Here is a 26,982-nt window from a genome sequence, read left to right as displayed (position 1 = left end):
CGACTGCTGTTGGGCACAAAGAGATGAGGCTCCTCCTGCACCTGCAGGGGGACCCAGGTGATCATAACACGTAGCAAGGGTCACCTCGCCCAGCCCCCACTGTCCCCTAAAGCCCCCCACTAGCCGAACGTGGCCATGCACAGGACTACAGAGCAGGACGAAAGCCCAGCTGGCTGCATGAGGAAACAAGAAACTTGCTGTGGAACCAGAGGGCGCCTCATGGACAACTGAGCCCGCAGCAGGACTCAAATCCCTTGCAGGGAGGCTGCCAAAAACATTTCTGGTTCTCAGCCAGAGCCTAGATGTCAAACACAGACCCGGGCCCTAAGGCAACCTGAGCCTTCCTGCTCAGCAGACATGCAGGGTCAGACGCAAGAAAAGACACGATGGTATTGTGATTAGTGCAGGACTTTTTATTTTTTTAATGCATGTTTTTAATTTTTTTATTTTTTTTTAAGGCCACACTCATTGCTGGCCCAGCTACAGAACGACAATGGCACGGTTTGGCACAGCCATCCCGCATCCCCAGAGAGCAGCAAGGTGCTGCAATAACGTGACAGTGGGGCTGAAAAATGCAGAGTAGAAAAACATGTCCCAGACTGGAAAGCTACTGAGCCTTGCACAGAAGCTGTGGCCCAAATCAGAGTCATGGCTAGGATATTTCAGCAAATCTTGATGTTAAGAAAACTCACTGTTACCTTCCCCTTCCAAAAACCTAACTGTGGCAGTGCATGCTTCTGGATATCCCCACAGCAATTGCAGCGTGTCCCATTAAGGTCTTCTTGAGCACCTAATGGCAATTCTCAGACCTGACACAGATGCCATGAGTGATATAAACAGAGACCAGGATCCAGCCCAAGAAAAGCAATGAGCTAGGGGCCATGAGATTTGAGTTGGAGTCCAAGTTCCTGCCAGCCAAGCGAATCTGGGCAACCGAGGCTGCTATGCTGGGTCCTTTTCTTCCTCCCCTACTTGTAACACATCTGTTTCAACTTAAGCTCGGCAGGACAATGGCTTTCTGTTGCTGCAATGCCCAACATGTTGTGCTTCCATTAGGAAGCAACAAAAAGCTTACACGCGTAAGGTGACTGTTCAATATCCAGGCAGAGCGCGCAGAGATTCTGGCACAGTGCTTTCTTTCCTGGGTTTTCTGCTGCAGAGGAACAGGATGAAGTCACCCACTCACTGCAATGGAAGCGAAGTACAGAGGAATTTGGACTGTGCAGCCCGTCTCGTCAGATCAGGGGACGCACCTCATCTCACTTCAAGCAGCTGTGGAAGGCACAAGCAAATAACGCCTTGCCAGCTTTTACACAGATCATAAAATCAGAGACAGCTCACTCGTTTGAGAACCATTCCCAGCAGAAAAAATACATGGGGCAAGCCTTCATCACTTTTTCCCATATTTGGTGTTTTTCAGACGGCATGGAAGCAGGTAGGAAAACGAAGCCCAGCACTGGCCCAACTACACAGCATAAAGCGAGTCTCACAAAAGCAAGTGAGAACTGGACATCATTTTGCATTCAAGAACCCTGGGCTGAGAAATGGTTTGGCACAAAGGCAGCACCTCCCAACATGTCTCCTCCTGAGATAAGCACTGACATGAAGAGGGGGGCTCTTATCTCAACAACTCAACTCTAGGCAGCTCACAGACGCCAGAGCAGGGCAGGAGGTCCCACAACGCCACCTCCCAGCTCTCTCTGTAGCCCCCTGCTCACACCAGCACCCCAGTTATTAAATGATGCTGGCAGCTGGGACACTGGAAGGGGCTTCCGAAGGAGGGATGCAGACGCACAACAGGGACCATGGTTTTGAGGAGATGCAGGAGCTGTTTTTACTGCTGTCCAGTCGCATCTATGAAATACCTTCAAGTTTAGCTGGAGACAGCGTCACGGCCATGCCCAGCTCCTACATCCATCCCACAGCGTGTCCTCGTGCTTCTTCACACACTCCTGCTGAGCGCAGAGGAGACAACAGGCGAGCATTTCCTCTGGTGTTCGATTCAGCCCCTGGCCACCTGGTAAACACCTAGTACAGACCTCATGGCTTCTTAGCCTCATTTCACCTGTGATTTCTGTAGTCCAGTGCTGTGGAACAGTACCATAGTTGGACACAGTGCTCTGTAGGACTGGCAGGCCTCCTAACTGCCCTTCACTGTTGCTGGTTAAATCATGTTTCTAGAAGTATTTTAAATGGCCTTACCCACCACTGTGGCTTCAACAAAGCTGAAAGAGAAAATGCTCCTCACCAGCTGAAGACCTCTCTGTACTAGGAAGCGTTTCTCTGAATTAGGGTTAATATGTCATCACCACCATTAAGAAATACAGGGCTTGTAAAGAGAATAACTGAGAGAAAAAAAAAATGGTATCTTTGGCTTCATGTGTTTAAGTGGCAAAGCAAGATCTACTACAAGGAAATCACATCTGGTTTTAGCACAATGCGATTAGAGCAATCGATTGGATCTCTGCTGAAAAAAAAATACAGGTGTCATCAGCGAGGAGAAAACTTGTTAGCAGAAAGAAAGGAGTAAGTGTTTTGTCCTCAAAGGTGAGCAAAATGTCATTAGCATTCACGTTACCAGGAGCAGCCAACAGAAAAACTGTAACAGAGCATCCAGCAAGCCTCTGTCTCTGCATTTTAGCATTCGGTTACAAATTCTAGTTCCCAGTCTCGTTTCACAAGGGCTTTGCAGGTGTCCCTCGAGGAGCCAGGGTGAGAAGTCAAGAACTTACTGAAGTTGCTTTCATTAATGCTATTTTCAAATAATTTTTCTATCCTTCACAGACTGAATGCAACTATTTTTTGTTCTTTATGGTGGCTCTTCGGTTTTACACAAACATCTTTCCTAAGCACTTTTTGTGTGTGAGATGAAATATGGCACATTTGGGGATGAGCAAGGACTGAATGAGGTGAAGCCACTCAGAAGGTGACTGACAGCACAGGGATGACCTGGACACCGAACTAAACCATTTCATTTGACTTGCTTTTAAATAAAGTATATTCTGAAAAACTCTAATTGGTTTGATAACATCTGCAGGATGGCCGTAATTCAATAAGCAGGATGGCCGTAATAAATTTTGTTTTCAGAACTTTTATGAAGGATTTGCCTTGGGTACTTTTAGTTCACAGCTTTTCCATCTAGTAAATGGATTTGATTTCACTGACCAGAGTGGGATGGAAAGACTCCGTTAGTTTGAAGAGGCGTGGATTGCAGGTGTCTGTCGAGCCCAGAAAAATGGTACTACTCCAGTACTAGATAAGAAATTCTGGGAGATTTTCAGAAATATCGCAAAGCCCAGTTTGTTTTCATTTCCATTTTTAGTACGTATATAAACAAACCCTAGCACAAAAGAGGGGAGGTTTTCATGACATGATAAAACACTCAGACTACTCCCTTGGTCTACAACGCCACCAGCATCATTTTACCATCTTATTTCCTTGCCACTCCCTGCAGTCCTCTCTGGTGTTCTCCCCCTGCACTCTCACTCACTCCTGAAATGACACGCTGGAAAATGGCATTTCTCCATGTGGCGATGAGCGACCAGGGCAGCCCTGCACACTGATCTACGTGCTCGCAGCGGTGGTTTTAGTCAGACACAAAAGGCCAAACGGCGAGGTGATGTTATCCTTCAAGCACAGGATGAAAAAGCACGGCCAACTGAAACGCAGCAAACAGAGCAATGACAGGGACAGCAGTGCTTCAAAGGTCTAAGCACCACTCCTTGAGCAAGCCATTCACGTGCAGGCTGACAAGGAAAAATCGCGACATTCAGCTGCTGCTTTTTTGCAGGCAATTCATGCTTCAGTTCAGCCAAAGCTCCTTGTATCGTCACTTTCTGGAAGCACTTTATGATCTCTGCCTCCAGAAGGCAATTCCATCACCAAGCAGAAAGGGCAAGCACTGAAGATGAACCTAAGCCACAGCGTGCAATAATCAGGTGTCCTGCAGCAAACAGCAATTGCTACTCAAAACACACTTGGTTTCTACTCTGGCTATCCCCACAGGTGGACAAACCCAATTCCAAGACCAAAACAAGTCCCAGCTCCTAACAAGCCTCAACCACAATGACCATTTCACCCCCTCCAGCACATTTCTGACAACTAGCTGGACATTTCTGAACTCATAAACACACCTTTTTTCCCCAGAATCGCAAGCAAGGCCAGCCATTTACTTCACCATGGCTGGTCACAGCCTGTTAGCATCCAGCTGCCAAGCAGGAACATGTTCCACAGTTACCTACCTTGTGCAAACGATGCCTTTTCCATTTCTGGGACAAAGCACTGAAGGCCTCATTAACTGAGAACACATACTGGTGACAGGTACAGCCCGGGGTACTGAAAAACCTCACAGTGGAGTTTCCCCTTCTGCCACAAACCTCAACAGGCTGTGCAACACCACACGGCAGTACGTTTCCCAGACCCAGAAGCCACACAAATTCTCAGTGTTAAAGGGCATCTACGTGCAGCCACATACTGAAGCGGAGCAGACAGCTGGCTTCTAAGCAAGCCAACATTTCCATAGCTGCTACAGTTACCTTACTGCCAGGGGAAGGAAAAGCAAGAGGAAGGCTGAATCCACATTGCTGATCTCCTCTAGATGGTGGAAAATATTGTCAAGTTTTTCTAAGAAAACACTGAGTGACAGCCTCGGTCAGACATGAGAAAGATCTCTCGCTGCAGACCGTTCAGAGCTTCCACTCAGCACTTTCCTGAGCATCACATTTGGCTTTTTCATTGGTGAAGCAAGTCCTGCCACCCCTCTTAGGTTGTCTTGGCAAACACCTGCAAGGAAAACTTTGATGCAGAAAAAACTGAGATGCTCTCACAAAATGGCTACTTCCAAAACACGTCGTCATTCACAAGCCCCACTTTTTTTTTTTAAACTATGTGTAATCTGTATGAAACTTGGCCTTGTGAGGTACCAGCAGTGTCATCAACAATGGTAAGTCACAGAACATGCCATGTCTAAAGCCAAAATAAAAACAAATTTCATCTTATCAGAAATTGGAACATTTCCTTATAATTTTTCTACAAACGACAATATTTTGCTGTTAATATGCAGAGCGCAAGGTCTCCTTAGAGGGAAAACAATACAGCATTGCTGTTGAGACCTGCTCAGTGTGATTAATACCTTTACTAAACAAATAAAATTACCAGCTGCAGTACGTAGAAACACTTTACTTTTTTACCCTTCCTATAGTTAGGCCCAGCTGCTACTACGACAGCGAACTTTGAAGTGCACACAAGAAGTAAAAAGCCCAGAGAAGAGTCTTTCGTGCAACGTGGTGCGAAGGGAAACTACTCCGCACCACAGCCGCTGAGAACACAAACATCAGACCGGATATCAATTATTCCATCTCTTCATTTCTTGCTTCCAAATTCTGTGTACTTCAAGTTCATCACTCTATGATAGATTTAATCCTTGGCGTTTCCATAAAATACAAATCCCTCATCCATCGGCTCTTGTGAGATGAACAGCATATGACAGAAGGAGAATAAAATTATTATTCGGGACCCTAAGTCACATCCATGCTCAGATACTACAAGAAAAGCCAAGTTATTTAAAAGAACTTCCTTTATCTAAAATGATCTCTTCTTCCAACTCTAGTCACCTGACGATACGATCTCAATAATCCTAGTCCTTTACTACCCCTACTACATCTCCAAAACATTTTTACTTGGCAGATTGACTTTGTGTGAACAGAGCGAGACCTGCATGCACAAAGAACCAGCACTCCTTGCTAAGATGCATCTTCATGTTTTTCCCCTAGACTTCCTCGGCCTACTTGAAATTGAAACTTTTGCTCAAAGGCTCACAGACAGTTCCTGACAGCTGATTAGACTTGAATGATCTACGTTGGAAAAGATGGGCAATGAGAATAGCAATTATATTCTGTACATAAGAACTGCAATATACTCAGGGGAGCAAACACCAGTTAATGAACAAGGACAGAAGTGACCGTAACTAACGCAATATTACATAGAGTACAATCCCTAGGATGGTTACTGTCACAGAGCCAATGCCATCCTGTGAAACAAGTTCCCAGAAGAAATGGATCTGTCTAGATCCTAGATTTACCCAGGATCTGCCTACATCCTGGGTAAATTGCAGGTATAGATTCTGGTAACAAATTACCAAATTCTGAATTGTCACAAAACCTGAACAGACTTAGAGATTTGTTTAAGACATTGCGAACTATCTTTTAGGATAGCTACACTACAAAGAGATCAGAAATGGCAAAATATCCTTCCAAACCTACTGTACCTGGAACTTCAATGCTCCGTATTTCCTAAATCCTGCAGCCTGTTGCTCACAACGAGGGCCTCAAGGTAAGAAGCAAGTAGAAAAGCCTCAGCAGTTACTTGGCTGGCCAACTTGAAGAGCAACCTGAGGCCCTGCTGATGAGGGGCTGGGGGAATGTGCTTGGTTGTGCGCTGTCTCTTGGCTCTCCAACGCCAGCCTATCCTCGCTGAGCCAAGGTAAGGCTCCAAGCAGTCCTGTAGTATCTGGAACTGCCTTTGCAGCCAGCAAAGAGCTAGTTCTCCAAAGAAGGGATCCGTACTGATCCTAGTGTTACCTTTTCCTCCACAGCAATATGCCCAGTCTTGTCAGTTTGCTGTCAACAGCTCTTCAGCAGCAGTTCAGGAGCATTAGAAGCACTTCTTTCAGCTGAGCCATAATGGCGGCTGCTCAAGTCCACAAAAAAGATTTCATGATTAAAAGAAACTCAAGTACTTCATTATAGCTTGTAGTCAGAGTACATTATCCCTTTAATTATTTGTTATTTCATCATCTGTGCCTTTTTACAAAGCCAGCTAGATATAACACATTTAAGTAAGGCTCAGCTTCATCCTTCATCTCCTGCCTACCTGGAAATCATTCTGATGAAACCTTAGTTGGCCTAAAGCACAATCATCTTCACGTGACAGAGGCAGAGATGAAGTAAGGTACCACTACAATCGCCTCACTTTGTGGGGAAAAAAACTCTGCCTGGGAAAACAGTCTTCATACTGCATGGGGACTGCCTGCCTGCTCAAAGAGTTGCCTTCGATGAACAGCGAAGAAGCAGAAGCAGGTGCTTCAACTGCCAAAAGGAGGTCCTTACACGGTCCTAACTCTGCCTGAGGAAGTGCAAGACCATCAAGGCAATCTGGTGCAAGACATGGCTCACTTACGGGAACATAAGGGCTCGGCATTCCTCCCAAATGTTACAGCCACCTCGACAAGAGGCCATGGATTTTTTTTGCTGAAAATGCAGAGAAAAGTAAACTTCTAAACCTAGCACAAGTGCAACCCTAATCCTTAAGTCAAAACTACTCCAGTGTCTTGCTTTCTGGAAACCCTACTCGTGGGGTTTACCTGGAACACACTGTCACCGAAGCAGAGGTAGCAGAGGTGGCCTCACCTCCCAGCAGGTGACAACCAAAGCTGGGTGGCTGTGGTCTCCTTGACATGGAGCAGCTGCACCTGCTTCACTCACTCCTTCAGCTGCGCCCCACGCAGATGCACATGGCAGGATCCCAGTCCTGGGCAGCTCTCCAGCTCCTTTTGCAGCTACTCTAGATAAACGACTTCTCAGGTTAGGAAGAATACACAGACAAATATCCGCAAGGTAAAGTCTCCCTCCACGGCTGCCACCACCAACCAAGGGCACCCCCAGAGCTCTGCTCGAAGGAGCCATCAGATGCCTGGCACCACGGCCGAGCTGCTGGCACGCACATCAGTGGGATCACAGCCACGCACCCACTACCTCAGCAGTCTGCAGTGCAAGCGAGCTGCTAAAACACTAATACCAGAGTCGCAGATACCTTGAATCATTTTTCAATTGCCTTCTCCAAACAGATCAAATTCAACCTCACCTTTAAGAAAAAAAGTAAGCCAAGGCTTTTCAAATGAACCCATAGTTCAGAATCACTTCTGAAAGCCTCAGTTGCCTGTGGCACCAGCAGGGCTTTTTTCAAATCCCTCTTTCTCATCCTTCCCAAGATTAGCTCCATCCAGCAGGGCCAAGGGGCAGACTGCAAGAACCGCCAGTGCAATTCCCTGCACTGCTGCACAGACGAGGGAATCTGAGGAGCCCTCAGCTTCAGCACAAGGAACATCAAGGCCCTGAGGTCACCTTCGTCCCTGCAGTCCGTTTCACTCACCTACTGTCCTCAGAGGACCTTCTCCATCCCTGGGGATCCTGCTGTGCAGCAGCGAGGTCCTTCTCACATCCCGCCATGCTGAGATGGGTTTTGGCCCTTCCACTTTTATTGGTGTCCTCTGTTCACACTGACTTGCCCGTGCTGCCTGAGCACCACCTGCACAGCACCTTGCCCTGTCATCTCTCTGCCTAAGGTGGCTGCAAGTATGCAATAAATGAGCAGGACTAAATCCCTTGGGTCCCTTACTGGGGTGTTTAGCAGGCACGAGACTGCAGCACTGATCACACAACCTCCTGGGCTATACTAACTCAGCTATGCTAACCAGAAGACGGCTGGATTAGGGTAGTATTTCATCTCTGAAAGGAGTTGCTCATTATTTTCCACAATGATCTCATCTCAGAATCCATCATTTGCTTGTTCAGTTGTTTTTCTTTTCACTGCAGTATCCATGGCTCAGATTGTGAGCTGCGATAGAAAGGCTGATGTGACTTAGCCAAACTGACAGGGGGTGTCTGAAGAAGATGCACGAGTCAGCTGCAGTTCAGTGACAGCTGCTCAAGTTTATCAGGCAGGCAGAAGAGCCAAAAATGCTCCCCCTAACTGCAGGGCAGACTCCCCCAGTGGGCATCCAAACCATGCCCTGATGTGATACTCATTCAAATCCCAAGTTACACTCGGATCACAAAGCCTACCCAGTTTCCAAAAGCCAGCTTACAACAGGTTACCAAGAGTTCTGCACTCAAAAATCTTTTATTTATAATAGCTACACAGATTTTGCAAACTTACCTCCCTGTTACTGAACAATGCTGAGTTTTAAGTTGTAAAATTATACTCATCAATTCTTCCTGCGCCATTGTACATAAAGGAACACGTTTGGTTTCCATAAATTACATGCAGAAAGTGACATGAAATATGGTGACGAACACTCAAAGCTGACATCAAACAAATAAATGATCTTGTTTCAAGCCCAACCTGTTCCCTGGGCACGTGTTTTAACGCAGCGCAGGAGTTACCAAACACCCATTTGTGATAATGAGAGGTGTCATTCCTGGGGACGCCTTACAGACAAAGCAGGTCACCCGCTGCTACCGTGCCGAACTGGCAGCACAGTTCATTATTAGAAGACACCTTCAGAAAATATATTTCTCATATCTGGTTTTCAGATCTACCCACAGGTAACCACTTGAGGAAATGAATGAAGATGTGGTGTGGTCTACTGGCTTTGAACTAAGTGCCTGCTGTAGAAATGAGCTAAAACATTTTTATCTAAATAGAGGTAAAATATTTTAATTTGTTTTTCTAATCACTTGAGTAACTTCATCTTCATGAGAAGAAATGCAACATTTTCCCCCCTTAACTGTACAATATAGTATTTTTAGCTGTACACATACAACTGAAGAAAATTTAGCTAACTTGACCAAATCAGCTCAGAGGTTTAAGTCCATTTAAATAATGGACAAGTGGCATTTAGCATCCTACCTACCGAATTTTCATTTTAAAATTGAACACGGTTTTGAAGTAAACAAATTGCACTGTCCAGCACAAGCACAGTACCCCCAGGTTTGTTTTTCAACACAGACAACGAGGCAGCTGTCCTTTAATAAAGGAAATATTTAACCCTATTTCCATTACATGGACAGAAGTTGGCATGGCAGGGAATCCAGTATCCAAAATACCTCGACATCGAATTCCACTAGTGACTAATACTGCTAACATAAGCTGCATCAACTTCAGCATCATGCAAGATGACCTACAGCGTAAGAGACAAACGATGCTTTATACAATTACACTACTGCAGCTGCAGATGTTCCAGCTCCTGATCAATATCTTGCAAAGATCGTGTCAGCCACTTCAGACATCTCTGCGTTACATGTACAGTCGGGCTTGTCTTGCAGCAACTTGCCCAGTTTAAAAAAAACTGTCTACTCTCATTTTTGTCGTAGCAAACATAAGTCAAGGAACATGGCAAATATGATTCTACATGTAGGGGATCTAAAGTGACTCAGTAAAATGCTACCAACTGCGTGCTGTCAATGCAAAAGACAATTGCCCTCTCATTCAGAGCACTGAGGTATGTTACTAAGAAATAGAGCAGAGCAACAGGAGTTGGGAAACACATCTGGCATTTTCTCCTTCTGCCAATTAGAGCCCTCTCGATTTCTGGAAGTGCAGCAATATTTCTCAGTCTCAAACTGAGAGCGGTCTCACAGATTCTTTCAACTTACTTCAGGGCTAAGGCAACACTAGAAAACGACTCAAAACATTTCTCAGTAATAAAAACAACAGTCTAGAGTGGTACTTCTCATTTAATGTGTGATTCTTAATGGATTTGAGTCGTGGTTTGTCAAATATTAATTGCTGACTTTTTACCCTTTGAAAAATACTTTTGTCTGAATCATAACATGAGAAATACAAGATGGAAAACATATGACAGAACTAGTAAAGAATTTGTCCTTTCAGTTGTACAAAGAACTGAAGTTTCCCACAAGCAAACCGATATTCTACCCATGTGCTTCTGAAAGAGACAATCTTGTAAAGCTTTGTAGCCGCTGGTACTAAAACCCAGTGCCTTCCAAGTCACGGTAACTTTTCTTCCTTATCTGGAAGCCTTCCTTATGCTTTAATGATTAAACCTGCTGTTCTTGTACTAAGTCACAGAAGGATTGGTTACTGAAGCTACAGGGAAGGTTACTGCTTTAAGGTTACTTGCTTTTCAATTTTAATTTTCAATTTTTCAATTTCAATTCTAACAGATTCAATGTATTTAATTCTAACATTTTTTGAACCATGTTTGCCAAGCGCCTGTGGTGTAACCCTGGCCCAGAGCATCACACTGCCTCAGCACAACTCTCTGCCTCCCACAAGCTCTCTGAACACAGCAAAGGCAGCTTCTGGGTTTCCCCTGCCACCTGAGCCAGCGTGGTGGCTCCCAGCACCTTCCTTGTACCCAGCCCCAGCTGCCGCCTGCTTCTGAGGCCATCCTACCACAGCTGGGAGCGGGAGGGAAGGTGGAAGGCAGCATCCATCCCCAACGAGGGGCAGCGCGTCCCCGAGCAGATGCAAGCTCTTAAAATAAAGCAAAGCAAGAACAGCTGCAAATACCGTAACGACAAAGCAAACAAGAGTCCAGATGAATTGTACCGACTTGACGGCAGTCTGACAAAGCGTTTTGATCTTCGGTTTTAAATCACTGTGATTAAATTAATCTAAAATCAACTTGCACTGTATTCATTTAAAACAATTTTCAACTGGTGCCACTAAACTGATACAAATGCAGTTTGTTTTCTTACCCAACAGCGTGTGCTTTGTTTCTCAGCTACATTTCACAAGGCTTAACTACTGCCACACTGCGCCTTCCCTCTCAGCCCCAGCTTTGTACTCCTATCCCTGTGGAAAGCAAACAACCTGCGGGACAAATGGGCGATGAGACTCGCAGGAGACAGAGCCCCCAAAATCTGGCCAGCTTGCTGAAAGGCTCGGCAACCCTGTGGAAGAGCACCCTGTAAGCCAAGGAAGCTAAAGAGGCCTTCAGGGGGCCCAAATTTTGTATCTGTGTCAGATCCAGCGATCAGTGCTTCAAACCCACGCTGTGTCTGCAGGAACCTGAGGCACAAACTAATCCAGGCGGCTCAGCAAACGTGAATCACGCAGGGTGCATGCGAGCCCTGCCCGCAGGTCTCTAAACAGGGAGGGACAAGCCCGCTGCACGCAGCAGGAACTCCAGGTGTTTGCAGCGGGCGCACGAAGAACCATCTTGGGACTCCCCTCCCTCGCTACAAAAGGTGCTAAGTTACCTGCATTTGGGCATATCCTGAAACCATGAAACAATCATCGCGTCAATCACCCAGGGTGTGCAAACAGCAATGCCTTGCTGTGTCTGAAGAGACAGCTGCCAGCTGCTCACAGCCTTCTGTGGGAGCACGGGGAATGCTGAAAGGAAAATTACAGGGATGAACAAGTCCTCTAAGGCTGCTGCGGGGGCAGCCCTGCGCTAATATCCTGGTAACCTGGCTCATGCTGCCCATTTCAAGCGAGGGTGGGCTGTGGAAACACAAGGTGAAGGGAAAAGTTCGCCAGGAGGGATTAAAACCCCTGACACTCGCAGTGCTGCTGAAGCAAGGTGGGTTTTTCTCCCCAGTGACGCTTCAGCACGCTAAGTGCAGGCAGACAACTGAAGCAGAACTTGCAAAGACTGGGCTGTACTCAGGAGGAAACGTTACGTGACTTATTTTCAAGATGCTTTCAGACAGCACTCAAGCTGTTTACTGAGCAGCCTGCTCAGCCATTTCATCAGAGCGGGCCACCCACATCTGGCCCAGCACAAGTGCATATGTGCAAGAAGAATCCCCGACAAGCAGGGTAACCTTTGTAAACCAACTGACCTTCAGCAAGCAAACGCTCCCCTTTTGCACCGTGTTTATAAGGAGAAAAATCTCATCAGATACACAGAGTCTTACAGGATTTTAAATCACAGAAGATACATTGCTAACAGCTTCCAGACCAATAAGTGTGAAATAAGTTTAAAGAAGTGAAAATTTCTTCTTCTGAAGCATGTCAATATTCAAGCATTTATTTTAGTTCCAGTTTACAGAAAAATATCAGTACCAAACTGTTTACATGCCACACATACACCTAATTGGTTTCAGCCTGGCAAGGGCGCCTGAGCCCCCCGAGGAGCACTGGCAAGCCAGAGAAGCCAGGCTGATCATTACAGGGGCTGCCGGGCACTGCCAGCAAACAACAGCCACATGTATGTGACCTGAAAAATGTGTTTTGCTCCCATTTCCCTTTTCGCAGACACAGAATGAAACCCAACAGCAACTACATTTCACCTTATTTTTTTTCCCCCAAACCTACAATTTATTCATGGAAAAATACTTGCAGGCGATCTCTCAGGTTTCAGAGCAGGGAGAACAGAGAGGCAAACAGCCTACAGGCACAAGAAATGCAACAAGGCTACATCCAGCGCCGGAGAATAATCAGCAGGGTTAAGTCAGTTCAGAAAACACAGCCTGGACTAAGCAACGGGACCGATGCCTTCACCTGTGGCTGCTGTGGGGTCTGATTCCAGGTGTCTCCGAGTCAAGCAGGTGTCATCAGCAGCTTGTTGTCACCTCGCCGTGTGGGCACACTGCACTTCCATGTGGCACTGAAAGGAGCACGCTCTTCTGGAGATGGGGAGCACGCAGGATGAGCAGGGCTCAACTCCAGAGGGGCACCAGGGGCCTGGAGGGCGGTGGGAACAAGAGCAAGGGTAACAGAGCAGATCACAGGGGAACTGAGCTCGGCTGGGGCTGTTGGGGTATTTATGGAACATACATCGAGGGAAATCACTCTTCGTCTCTGTGAAAGGCACAAAAGCAACAGCTCGAGACTGTCTCCAGAGTAATTACCAGCCAAGACATTCCCTTCCCTGAAGCAAGGGTTCAGACTGCTGCCATCAGGAGACAGGAAGCTTGCCTACAGATTAAAAAGCACATGGCAATTAAGATCACATGCAATATTAGGCTAGAGGATGAACGGCATAAACAGTACTCCTTGTACAGTGAATTAAACTGCAGTTCATTGCCAGCTGCAGACCTCAATGCCATTTCTGTAACAGAGACGGCTTTTCTCACATGAAAGCAACTCAGCTTCATGTCTGCAAGTTGCCCAAATTTAACCGCCACAAGCCTCGGAGAGGGCAGAGTGCTGACCTCCAGCAGCTCTGCTCAGCACAGCACGCAGCCTGAGGGCACCACCAGGTTGCCATCCCTTTTCTCCTGTCCTGGTGACACCCACAGCAACGGGAGGTGCTGCTCCTTCACATATACTTGGACTACTCCAAGGCTAGAGGAGGTTAGGACCTGGTTATGTTGCATCCTAAGTCACTGTAAGAAACACAGAACAAACTAACCCCAGTGCCCCCCCTAAAGCTCCCCAAACCCAAACGACTCATTATGGACGTGACTTTAAAATGACTTCCACGACAGCTCAGGAGTTACCAGGCAAACAACAACCAACTCCATGCACCTGCAGGGAAGAGAAGCGTGATCCCTCAGCTATATCCTTCAACTATTTTTGAAGTCTGTTTCGCATAAGTGGTCAATTTCAGGCTTCAAAGCTGTCATCAGGTGTAAGGTTTTAAGAAGCCAAGAAAAATACCACCTGCCATTCCTTTTTGCATTTCACTTGGCCTGCTTATCTACCACCATAACCTCACGGTGCAGCTTAGGAACAAGCAATTGTAAAACCTCACATGAATTGCAAAGGGACAAGCTAGGTGTAACAGCACGTTAGGCAGCAGTGGGACCTCCAGTAATATTGGGGGGTGCTGACTCTCAGCTCTTTTACCAAACAGCAAAGCAGCCCAGACCCAACCTGGGGAAAGGAAGATATTCCTGTCTATGATTTATTAGCTGCCCGTGCCCAGTTGTGCAGTAAAACTTCCTGAGGAGGAACGGCAGCCCATAACCTCCAGCTATCTGTCTGGGCAGCGCAGGGATGAGAGATGAAAGGCTGCCTCCACACAGAGCACGGGTCACCAAGGGGGCAGTTATTGTCTGGCTGTCCTGCCCTGTCAGCTCTGGACAAGCCGATGGCATCACCGCTCGGCGCTGCACGCTGCTGCTGCTCCTTTTCACACACCCTGCACTCTGGACATCACTCAGATGCTGACCAAGGCATTTAGGATCCAGGTCAGCCACAGGTTACAAGAGGGAAAATGCACGCTGAGTGACATTATGGTTTTGATGCACCCCTGATGCAGCGAGCGTTCAGAAGCCACCAGAGAGTTAAACCTGCACCAGACCTCACCGGCTGCTGCCCATGCTGCTGGACCAAGCAGGGAGGAGCTGGTAACAACCTGCACCCCATAATGTCAGATAGGCCGGCCCTAGAGCAGGTGCTCGGCGCGGCACTGGAGCTGGCTGTACAAGCAAGCTGGCATTTGTTTGCAGCCCTCTTCTCCGCTAACCCCTGTGGGCCTGAGGTCAAAAACAAAGGGAACACCTGCACTCCGCATCCCAGACCAATTTTACTCAGTGCAACGGGATTACCTGACAGGCTAAAAACACAAACGAGATGGGTGATGTTCAGATACAGCCCTAATACTCCAGAGAATATCATTTAAAAACTGCTCACACAAGCAGCATTAGCAGATAACTTAGCTCATAGAAACTTTTTCCATCCCCCAAAGCCAATACCCAACTTACCAAGTTCCTAAACAGCTGCCATTCAAGCTGTACCTGGCAAATGCACAACACCCCGAACCAGGAAGCACATCCCAGTTGCTGAAGCAAGTCATAAGGCTTCCCTATAAATACTGGTGACAAGTCCCTCGGCTGTAGGCTTACCCCAGTGTCGTGGTTTAACCCGGCCGGCAGCTAAACACCACGCAGCTGTTCGCTCACCCTCCCCCCTCCCTCTCTGGGACGGGGGAGAGAAATGGAGAGTGAGTTGAGATAAAGACAGTTTAATAAGACAGGAAAATAATAATAACAAAAATAATAATAACAATAATAATAATAATGATACAATGGTGATAATACAAAAGTAATAGTATGTACAAACAAGTGATGCACAATGCAATTGCTCACCACCCGCTGACCGATGCCCAGCCTAACCCCGAGCAGTCCGGCCCCCTCCCCCCAGCTAGCCACCCCTATATATTGTTTAGCATGACGTCAGATGGTATGGAATACCCCTTTGGCTAGTTTGGGTCACCTGTCCTGGGTCTGTCCCCTCCCAGCTCTTACTGCACCCCCAGCCTGCCCGTTGGCAGGACAGAGCAAAAGGCTGAGATGTCCTTGGCTTAGTATAAGCACTGCTCTGCAACAATTAAAGCATCGGGGTGTTATCAGCACTCTTCTCATCCTAAGCCAAAACACAGCATTCCACCAGCTACTAGGAAGAAAATTAATTCTGTGCTAACTGAAACCAGGACACCCAGGAACCCTTTGGCAGTACAGTGTTATTTATCAGCGTCACAGAGCGTTGGGTAAATAGTTTGCATTTCCGCAGGCCTTCTGTGCAGTGACGGATACACAAACTTCTCTTGCAGTAACACGAAGGGACTGGGAATTGAGATCGTCCCAAACTCTCAGAACAGTTTCCAGAACAGGTCCTGTTTGCATAAAGGTTTGCAATGAAGATGACAGTTGGAGGAAAATGTATACATGTCTTCTTTACGCTTACCTAGGAATTTTCAAAAAATTCCTAGAACTGCATGAAAATTGTGACGTAGCAAACGTGAGTGTGCATGCCAACAGCCCTTGATGCTGACTCTTCAAATAAAACACACAACAGGTACAGAGAATTCAGCTGCTACTTAAACAGTGATGATTTGTCTGGCCTCAGCGTGGAAGGCAGGCGGCAGTGAAACCTCCTCAAGCACCAGGGAGAAGCTTTGGTGTTTCTCTAGTGCCGGCTACACCCACTTCAGAGCGAGTCTTCCAAAATCACTGCCTGGGGAGAGCCCACGACAAAGTCTGTCAGCAGCTTCGGGGGAAGAAGTAATCCTTGGTCTTGCCTGTGTTCTGGGAGACCAGACGCAGGTGGGACCTGACAGGAGCAGCACACTGCACTGCAGGCCCCCACCCTTACAGATGCTGTTCAAGCCTCCTGCGCCAACCCCTCAGAAATGTAGCTGAGGGATCAGCTTCTCAGAAGCTCCTCTAGCGCCAGATTCCCCTAGCTTTCCATGAGACACCCAGCTGTGGTACGGCTCAGAGGCTGCATCTCACCTGGCAAGCACCAGGCAGCTCAGTGTGCGCGCCTACACACCCGGTGGATTTTAACAGGTCACTGCAGTCACACACACGTATCAAGGTGGAAGAACTGAGCCAGAGAGCACACACAAATCCACTGAAGAACACAACTAACAAGCCATTAACTGCGCAGAGCTGTTGATTTGGCTTGGCATCCGACCAACTGAACTTCAGTGCACGAAGCTTAAAATGCCTCCAAGGGGTTAACTACAGAAGGTGTTCGAAAACCAAATGGCTGCTTTTTGTCATTGCCTTCCCAGGGCTGGAAGCTTCAGGCTGCAAACGTACAAGCACCACAGAAGCTGAGCAGCTAGGTCTTTTTGCCTCAGCAGCAACCCCTGTTCCATCCAGCACCATGAGATTGCACAGGACATGGGTTGTCTGCAGCACCCAGGTCAGACACTGAGCAGCTCTGACCCAAAACAAGAGAGCAAGCAGGCACGTAAGCACCTCGTGGTCTCCTACCACATGTATTTTTCCCATCTCCAGAGTGTAGATCACTGGTGAAGTGCTGTGGAGGACTCACATAACATGTCAGTGCCCTGTGACAGACCCAGAGGAACACCACAACATTGACGTACTGGAACTGAAGCATTCAACAGTGGAAAGGTGCAATAAAGAACAGGAGTGTTAAGGGAATATTTATTTGCTTCTTCTCCATACACACTCAGAAAAAGCATGAACATAACATTTCCTTTCTCGGAGGTAACAACTTACCATAAAACGAGTTTCCCCAGCAGGAAGGCCTCTGGAGAACAGAGAGTAGAATGAACAGCTCAGCTGTGTTGAGAGCAATCAGAAACAAAAGCTCTTAATACGAAGGAAAGAAAAAAGGAATTTGAGCTTAAGTGATGGACCTTCTCTTTGCAGTAGAGGAGGAACACTGCAATTTTCCTTCCACTTGATTTCTCAGACCTTTCACTCCCTTCTGTGGTAATTTATCAGTAGCTTGCACCTTGGTTATCTTTTGCAGTCTCAAACCATCAACACAGCAGTCTAAGGGCAACCAGACAAAACGTGTACCATGCTCCACAGCTGGGAGAATATCAAATCGGTCAGTTGGATCATTTTAAAGATGTCACAAGTGCTGTAACAAAAACGTGCCCCTAGCCCTTATTTAGGATCAAAGGGAGGAGATAACTGCCATCTCGATAGCAATGCCAGCGGGAAAAGCCGACACGTACTCACATTGATCTTTCCTCTAACACTTCTTCTAAAGTCTTCTTCTTTATACATTATAGCAGTCCTCCCATCCCCTTGAAATCCATCACGCAGTGCCCCGGAGCACCTGCACATGTTCTGCTTATAAATATAGGCAGGGTGAGCTAACCCCAAGCAGTTCCACAGCAGCAGCTCAGGAAGGATTACTTGGCAGACGAAGCCCTGTACTGGCATTAGGGACACCGCTCGGATCCCACCCGGTCACTAAGAACCAGACAGAGCCCTTCCACCTCCCAGCCTGCAGGAAAGCAGCCCTCACTCCTTATTGGGAGGGAGTGGATCCCAGCAACACCACTTCTAAAAGCCCTGGCAGCGTCTCTTCCCCTCTAAGTGTTATTTTGTGTTTTTTCTAATGAGATGATTTGCTGGCACATACTATGCATGCTATCATATGGATTAAGACAAATAAAGCAGCATATATCCATTTTCTCGGTGCTTTATTTTTTGGTCTGTTTTTAAACGAATCCCCCCCCCAAACACACCTTATCTTTCGTGTTTGCATCAGAAGCAGAATGTAGTAAAAAAATCTCTGGAAGCATGAGCTATCTACAACAACATCTGACACAACAAGGGAGCTGTAACAAGCCAAAGACCAGTAAATCTTAGTATCCTAAAGACACCCAGCTGGTTGCTCACAATTGCAGTTCTCTCTCACCTTGCCCATGCCCAACGCATCCTGTTCCACCACCCAAGTGCCATCAAGTAAGCTTTATAACCAATCACGTTAGCTTGGTTATGTATACAACCCTCTGACTCCTTTTGGCCAGGTTTGTGACATATTTCTGTTGTTTTCCTAAGAAAAGTTAGGTTTGCCCATTTCCCCAAGGAGGCTGCCTGCCGACTCCTCACAGTGCGGGAGTGGTTCTGACATCATGCTCCACCTTGCAGCTGGATCACAGAATTTCTAGGTTGGAAGACCTCAAGATCACCAAGTCCAACCTCTGACCTAACATCTTATCTAACACTCACAAGTCCTCCACTAAACCATATCCCTAAGCTCTACATCTAAACACCTTTTAAAGACCTCCAGGGATGGTGACTCCACCACTTCCCTGGGCAGCCTGTTCCAGTGTCTAACAACCCTTTCAGTAAAGAAGTTCTTCCTAACATCCAACCTAAAACTCCCCTGGTGCAACTTAAACCCATTCCCCCTCATCCCTCCTCACGCTCCTGGCCTCTCCCCCTCGGCGGGGAGCTCTCCGAGCCCTGCAGGGCAGGCAGCACAGCCCCAGCCGGACCCCAGCACGCTCCCACAGCCTGCTGGCACGGCCCCGCAGCCCTGCCCAAACACCAGGGCACCTTTGCCACCACCCAGCCCAGGCCTGGGCTCCACAGCACCTGCTGCCCCCCCCCCAGGGATGCCCTGCCCATGGCTCAGCAGGCAGGGGGTGCCCCATGTCACAAAGGGGCAGGGACGGCCTCGCCCCAGAACGCTGGCCCCAGCGGCAGTTGGGCCCTGCCATGGCTGCCCGTGCTGATGGGGAGGCTGCTCGGCTGCCTGCTCCTCTCCTGCGGCTCCAGCCTCCGCTCTGGACACAAAGGCGAGCACAGCAACTCAGCTCCTCTCTCCTCAGGCCCTCACCTCAAACAGCTCTCAGCGCCCTACAGGACACTGACCGACCTCAACCACCGCACACTCCTGACCGCTCCTTTCCAGCACTGTGCCGGATAATTGTATACAACCTACGGGACAGGTAAGATCGCCCCAACCCTCACCCACCACGGTCCACAGTGAGGAGCCAGGTGAAACGAGCGGGCCAGGACGGCAGTGACCACTCCATCAGGACAACAAGACATGGACGGATGTGGTGAGACCTCGAGACCCTGGGCACAGAGGCAGAGGCTGCCTGTGGTCACAGGGAGATGCTGCTCCCTTTGGTGCTTCTTCTCTTTCAGACAGAAACACACAGCGATGGGACCAGTCTATGGCACAATCCTGGCAACTCTCCCCTTGAGAACTCAGCCGGAAAAGATGCCAACACGCTACAGGACAGGTAAGACAGCCCCAACGCATTCCCCACCACGGTCTCACCTCGCTAGGTGGGAACGTGACATGGTTGATCTACAATGAACATCTCCCGGGCATCAGGAAGATGCGAGATGGACGGCACTGTTGTGAGGCTGGGAGAGCCTCACACAGGGAGGAAGGGAGGGCTTCCAGTGCTGGCAGGGGGTGGCTGCTGGGTTTGTCACCTCCTCTATTACAGCTGGACACACTGACAGTGATGGAATGCAGCCACGGCACACACCTGGACTCTCTCCACCTGAGAACTCAGCTCGACAAGGTGTCAAAGCTCTCCAGGACAGGTAAGATGACCCCAACCCACACCCAACATGGTTTCACAGTGAGCAGGAAGGTGATACAATCAGGCTGGGACGGCAGTGACAGTTCCATCAGGACAACAGGACACAGACGGACGTGGTGAGCCACTGGAGACTCTTGGGCAGAGAGGCAGGGGCTGCCCATGGTAACAGAGATGCTACTCTGTTTGGTGCTTCTCTTCTTTCACCCAGAAACACACAGAAATGGGACCAGACCACAGCACACTCCTGTCCACTCGCCCCTTGAGAAGTCAGCTGGAAGGAAGAACTTCCAATGCCCTACAGGACAGGTAAGATCGCCCCAACCCACACCAGCCACGCTCTAACAGCGGGCAGCCAGGTGCCACGATTGGGCCAGGACGGCAGTGATGACTCCACCAGGACAACAGGACACGGACGGACGTGGTGAGACCTCGTGACCCTCAGGCATAGAGGCAGAGGCTGCCCCTGGTCATGGGGGAATGCTGCTCTGTTTCTTCCTTCTCTTATGAAAGCCAGACACACACAGCGATGGGACCAGACCACGGCACACCCCTGGCCTCTCTCCCTTGAGAACTGAGGTGGAAGGAAGAACTGCCAACGCTGTACAGGACAGATAAGCTATGCCCAACCCATTCCCCACCACCGTCTCACAGCATGCCAGAAGATGAGATGGGTGGGCTGTGATGGGCATCTCCTGGCCGTCAGGGGGATGTGAGATGGATGGCCTTGGAGTGAGGCTGGGAGAGCCTCACGCAGGGATGCAGGGGCTGGCCCTGGCAACAGTCTGGGGCTGCTCTTCTTGATCATTTTCCTTTCTCTGCCCAGCAGAAAGCCCTGAGCACACCAACGTCTGCCACTGGCCTTTCCCTCCTCTGCTGAATCCCTCTGCGGCCACTGACCTGAGGGCTGGTGCAGCTTTCTACAACCACAGCCACCAGAGGAGCAGGAAGCACACCAGGACCCCGGCTCTACTCGCCTATGGTCCTACAAGCACAGCAACAGGCCCCGCGGCTATGGACAAAGAGAGCTCGGCACGCCTCCGCACCACCCCACCCCACGTCTCTGTCAAACCTTGCTCAAATAAATGTTCCCATTAACAACCTCATCGGCTGCTTGTTCCTGCCCTTCTTGGGGAAACTTTGGGGGGCTCTGCCTTTTGCAGAAGGAGCAAGTGCACCAGCCTTCTGCAGATGCTGGCATCAACAGGATTTCAAAGCAGACTAAGTGGCCTAATCTAAGACCAGATTCTGCATGCCTTTCAGATAAGCGTTTAATGATAAACACTTCTGTGACTCTGGAGGAGAGTAGTCTACTGTGTTCTTCATTTATTCCTGCAGATGGAATGCAGCATTACAGTTCAGTTGCTGAATCTAAACACATTTTGTCATTAATTCTTCTGATGCACCAGCTTCATCTACAGTTACATGAGGTCAAATATCTTTAACACTTATTTACTCCAGCATGACTTTTGTTGTCATTATTCGTTAAATGAAGGCATAACAAATCACCTTTTTGTTTTGTTTTGTTTTGTTTGTTTGTTTGGTGTTTTTTTTAACGTAGAGATTAACACCTCTTTAAAATTAAGTCTGAAAGAGGCAGCTCTGATCACTGCCCCTGCTACTGACAAGTCAAAAAGGAAAACTCCCACTTCTGGCAGGACAGAGGAAAAAGACCAGAAATCCTAGAACAGGAAATTACTCTTGCAAGCAGGAGTAATCAGAAGCTGGTAAAGACAGTATCACATCTTAACAGCAGGGCCAGAGATAACCATTGAAACCACAATCTCTTTGAGCATCAGAGAAAGTCTGCATAAACGACTAGAGTCACTTGCAAAGAACTAGTAACGACATAGTAATAGCATATATTCCTTCCTGTCTCAAGTCACCAGGGAGACAGTGCCCTGCTCAAGCCTAGAGCATGTTGCCTAGGATCACATCCAGGTGGGTTTTGAGGATCTCACAAAATCACAGAATTTCTATGTTGGAAGAGACCTCAAGATCACCGAGTCCAACCTCTGTGCAGGACCCCACACGTGCCCTTGGTGAAGTTCATCAAGGATCTCTGCCCAACTCTCCAGCCTGTCCAGGTCCCTCTGAATGGCAGCACAGCCTTCCAGTGGATCGGCCACAACTCCCACTTTGGTGTCAGCAGCAAACTTGCTGCAGGTGTGCTCTGTCCTTCAGCCAGGTCACTGAGGAGGAAGTTGAACAGGACTGGACCCAGTAGGGATTGCTGGGGACCCACTAGCTGGTGTCACTGGACTACCAAAAAGCAGAGTTTAGAAGGTAGCCCTCACACACACTGAAAACTGCAATTCAGCCTTGTCACCGAGTGACTCCAACACAGCCCAGTGAGCAGACTTTTTGTCCTTCACAGCACAAGCTGAATCCTGGGGAGGGGGCACCACGACAACAACCTAAAATGAAAAGTAGGCAATTGACAGGCTTGTTAAAGCTGATTTCTAGAACATAGCATTTCCAGTACAGTTTGCTTTTCGTTATTATTGCTACTCAGCTCTATGTTATCTAGTCACAAATTAATTATATCACAGAATCACAGAATTTCTAGGTTGGAAGAGACCTCAAGATCGAGTCCAACCTCTGACCTAACGCTAACAGTCCCCACTAAACCATATCCCTAAGCTCTACATCTAAACGTCTTTTAAAGACCTCCAGGGATGGTGACTCCACCACCTCCCTGGGCAGCCTGTTCCAGTGCCTAACAACCCTTTCGGTAAAGAAGTTCTTCCTAACATCTAACCTAAAACTCCCCTGGAGCAACTTTAGCCCATTCCCCCTCGTCCTGTCACCAGGCACGTGGGAGAACAGACCAACCCCCACCTCACTACAGCCTCCTTTAAGGTATCTGTAGAGAGCGATAAGGTCGCCCCTGAGCCTCCTCTTCTCCAGGCTGAACAAGCCCAGCTCCCTCAGCCGCTCCTCGTAGGACTTGTTCTCCAGACCCCTCACCAGCTTCGTCACCCTTCTCTGGACCCGCTCAAGCACCTCCATGTCCTTCTTGTAGCGAGGGGCCCAAAACTGAACACAGTACTCGAGGTGCGGCCTCACCAGAGCCGAGTACAGGGGGACGATCACCTCCCTAGCCCTGCTGGTCACGCTGTTTCTGATACAAGCCAGGATGCCGTTGGCCTTCTTGGCCACCTGAGCACGCTGCTGGCTCATATTCAGCTGACTATCAACCATCACTCCCAGGTCCTTCTCTGCCTGGCAGCTCTCCAACCACTCATCTCCCAGCCTGTAGCTCTGCTTGGGGTTATTGCGCCCCAGGTGCAGGACCCGGCACTTGGCCTTGTTGAACTTCATGCAGTTGACCTCAGCCTCATCGGTGCAGCCTATCCAGATCCTCCTGCAGAGCCTCTCTACCCTCGAGCAGATCAACACACGCACCTAACTTGGTGTCATCTGCAAACTTACTGAGGGTGCACTCAATGCCCTCGTCCAGATCATTGATGAAGATATTAAAGAGGACCGGCCCCAGCACCGAGCCCTGGGGGACGCCACTAGTGACCGGCCTCCAACTGGACTTGGCTCCATTCACCACGACTCTTTGGGCCTGGCTATCCAGCCAGTTTCTAATCCAACGAAGCGTGCGCCAGTCCAAGCCACCAGCAGCCAGTTTCTTGAGGAGAATGCTGTGGGAAACAGTGTCAAAAGCCTAAGAAGGATACTAAGAAGGTCCCCAAATATTCAACTTGTACACAGTAATTCAATCGCAAAGGCAACACGCTTAGAATAGCGTTTTGAAGTTATGAAACAAACTCAGACAGACAGAAAGCTGTGTGCTCTTACACTCCATGGAGCATCAGAGGAAGGCAGGGACCACAAGAAAAGAGAAGGATTCCTACCATAGCCACAACAGGCAGCACCACATTGTTTATTAATACATCCAAAAGCAGCAGATCTCACATCTTCATGTCCAGGAAAGCCATTTTCCACACTTCTTCCCTCTCTTCCTCTGATGTGTAGACCATTTGGTTCCTCGAGTATGAAGCACATAGCCTTGCAGGTGAAAGGATACAATAAAGTCTGTACAAATAAGCATTTCTGAAATAGCTTGGCCTTCCCCCCGTTGTAAAGCACACTAATTTTATACACGTGTTATACAGAGCCCCAAGGTGTGATATTAAAGGGTGTCAGCTTTCTCCTGAGGCAGCCCAGAGGTTTTAGGTGAGGCTGCCATTTGAAAGCCATGCCTACATAAGCCTGCTATAAAACCCGCTGTCACACCTGCCCGGATACATATTTTACCAGGACTGTTAACGTAGAAAGATACTGAAAGCACGCAAGTTAAAAACTGAGGACCAAATAAATCCATCACAAGTCAGGCTGTAGGAGATCACAGCTATGTTTAACAGACTTCTTTTTCATGCAGGTGCAGAAAAAAGTCAGCTTTTATAAAAAAAAAAAAAAGTATGAGATGGGGAATGCTATGAGGCCTACAATTCCTCAACACATTCCCTTCCATGGCTGAACATAAAGCTTTGCCTTACCTTTCTCTCATAAGATCAGCTCCCAGGCTCACCTGTACCCCTTTGGAGGGCACCACCTCAGCCTTTCTCCTGACACGAAGAAGAATTTCCTGCTCTGTGGTGCGTGGCCATGGCTTTCTGCCCGGTCATCAGTGTAGGACTGAGAGCAATGTCGATATAAAACCCCATTAAGTTACTTCGTTTGAGGGTTTTCCTGCAGATAGCAGGACTGCACGATCAGGAGCTACCCAGGTAAGCAAGCTGAACTGTGAGGGTTTTACCAGCTTCTGACAAATGGACCTCTTTTTGATCTGAGCAGCTTGTTTCACTCAAAGATGATTAGTGAGCCCTACTGGAGGGACCCTTTTCTGCTTTTTTGCCTGTTTTCAGATCTTCTGAGAAAACACTGCTCCTTCAGTCACATCACTCAACATTTTTCACTACTTATTTAATTTGGCACCTGCAATACAAAATCCCACGTTACTTATTTAGAGGATATTTGCTGGAATAGAGAGCAAACACCACATGCAGGATTTATTTGCTTTAAAAGTTTGGCCGTTTGTCTGAACTTTTACCCTATATCTGACATGGAGAGAAAGAATACTTCAATAAATCTCTGAGCAGTAACAAAGCCAGCAAGCACTCAGGAAACATGGTGATGAAAGCCCATCACGTAACAAATACAGGACAAGGAATTGACAAGAATTAATTCTACATGACTGCAGTGCAGAAACAGCACTTCTAGTGCCAGCGATGAAGCCAAACCCCAAGTCTTTGTGAAAAGCATGATAGAAGATTCAGCCTTGACATCAGTACAGTTTGAAGGACCTTAAGGTCAAACATTTTTATTTATTTATTTATTTATTTTAAGACAATAGATTTATTTCTTTCTCTGCTCTCCAGTTTTAGCCACTAATACCAGAGTTCCTGCAGAAGACCAGCATATGAATTTGGGAGTTAACGGAGCTCAACCATTGAAATGTCAGCCTCAAGGAGCACACAGGTCCAACATATCAGGTTGGGCAGGTAACTGGACAAAAACTCTGCTCGCACCAGGAATGATTCAATGGGAAGCTGGTGTCTCCTGCTTGCTGATCAGCTAAGTCTTAGACCTCAGTGCCCCTGAAACCCAGGCTACGAAATCCAGACTGTGCCTTCTTTCAGATCTTCAGCCCACACCTAAACAGCATGCCAAACATCAAGGGTGAAAATCATTATGTGCACTTGATAAATGCTTAACCCTTAACACCTCTCTTTCAAATGTTAGGACAACATTTTAGCCTGCTTCGGAAGCCACCTTCCAAGGGCCAGGACTCACATTTAAGCAGCGGAGTTTTTTTCCACCCAGCCCATTCAGTTTCTGTCTGACAGCCACTGCCACTATGCACGGCATTCAATTACATGCTCTTGGAGTGAGTCAGCCCAAGAGCCTTGGGCATACAACCAGGCCTGCAGCACATCTGTCACTGTCCCACAGCCCAAAGCAGGCAACCAAAGCAATTAACACACTTCTGATTATCTCAAACCTTTCTCAAGCTTTTCTCCTGCCATCCACTTCCATTACAAGAATTATACCTTACCTCTAGGTGTGTAACATCACTTTAAACTGCTAGACCTTGGGCTGTACGGCTGCCTCCAGCAGCTGTATCACCAAGGCTCTTGTATTCTGGTTCACCAGGGAGCTCCCTTTAAGGGTCTCATTCACTGCACGGGACAAGCTGCAAGGCTTGTAGCAGCTTGCCATCTAGACATCACCCTGCTGGCGCTTCCCAAGGAACTGGTGCCTCTTTTTTGTGGTCGGCTGTCCCCACGTCCGTGTAATTTCACCTCACTTTGATCAGCTTTTGGCCAAGCAAAAACAATGGTGGGAAAAAGCAAAAAGCTGCACCCACCACTAAAACATTCAGTGAAAGTCTAAGTCAGCAGGCATGCAGAGAGACACCTCGGCTAACACACTCCTGAGACACGGCTTTCTCACACACACAGGAAACCTTGTGTGCAGCTACCTTATTTCCCCTTTCTTTTTAAAGGACAAAATCAAAAGTCTTGTCAGCACAGTCCAGTCTCATTCAT

At 47.9% G+C, this 26,982-nt stretch overlaps 1 protein-coding gene and 1 long non-coding RNA gene across 2 annotated transcripts in view; both read right to left on the bottom strand.

The window, feature by feature from the left end:
- ARHGAP24 (Rho GTPase activating protein 24) overlaps positions 1–26,982 on the bottom strand; it is a 214,846-nt gene that overhangs the window by 170,977 nt on the left and 16,887 nt on the right. The gene's annotated exons all lie outside the window — the stretch shown is intronic.
- LOC113843625 (uncharacterized) lies at positions 399–26,481 on the bottom strand. Its single transcript, XR_011809155.1, has 5 exons — positions 15,342–26,481; positions 13,468–13,608; positions 12,156–13,374; positions 11,943–12,078; positions 399–11,535 (listed from the first exon to the last, which is right to left on the bottom strand). It is a non-coding gene; the product is annotated as an uncharacterized lncRNA (long non-coding RNA).

Source organism: Anas platyrhynchos, chromosome 4 (assembly GCF_047663525.1).
Source record: "Anas platyrhynchos isolate ZD024472 breed Pekin duck chromosome 4, IASCAAS_PekinDuck_T2T, whole genome shotgun sequence".
Lineage (NCBI taxonomy): Eukaryota > Metazoa > Chordata > Aves > Anseriformes > Anatidae > Anas > Anas platyrhynchos.
The sequence above is the reverse complement of the archived record's forward strand: the minus strand, read 5'-3'. Positions and strand labels throughout refer to the sequence as shown.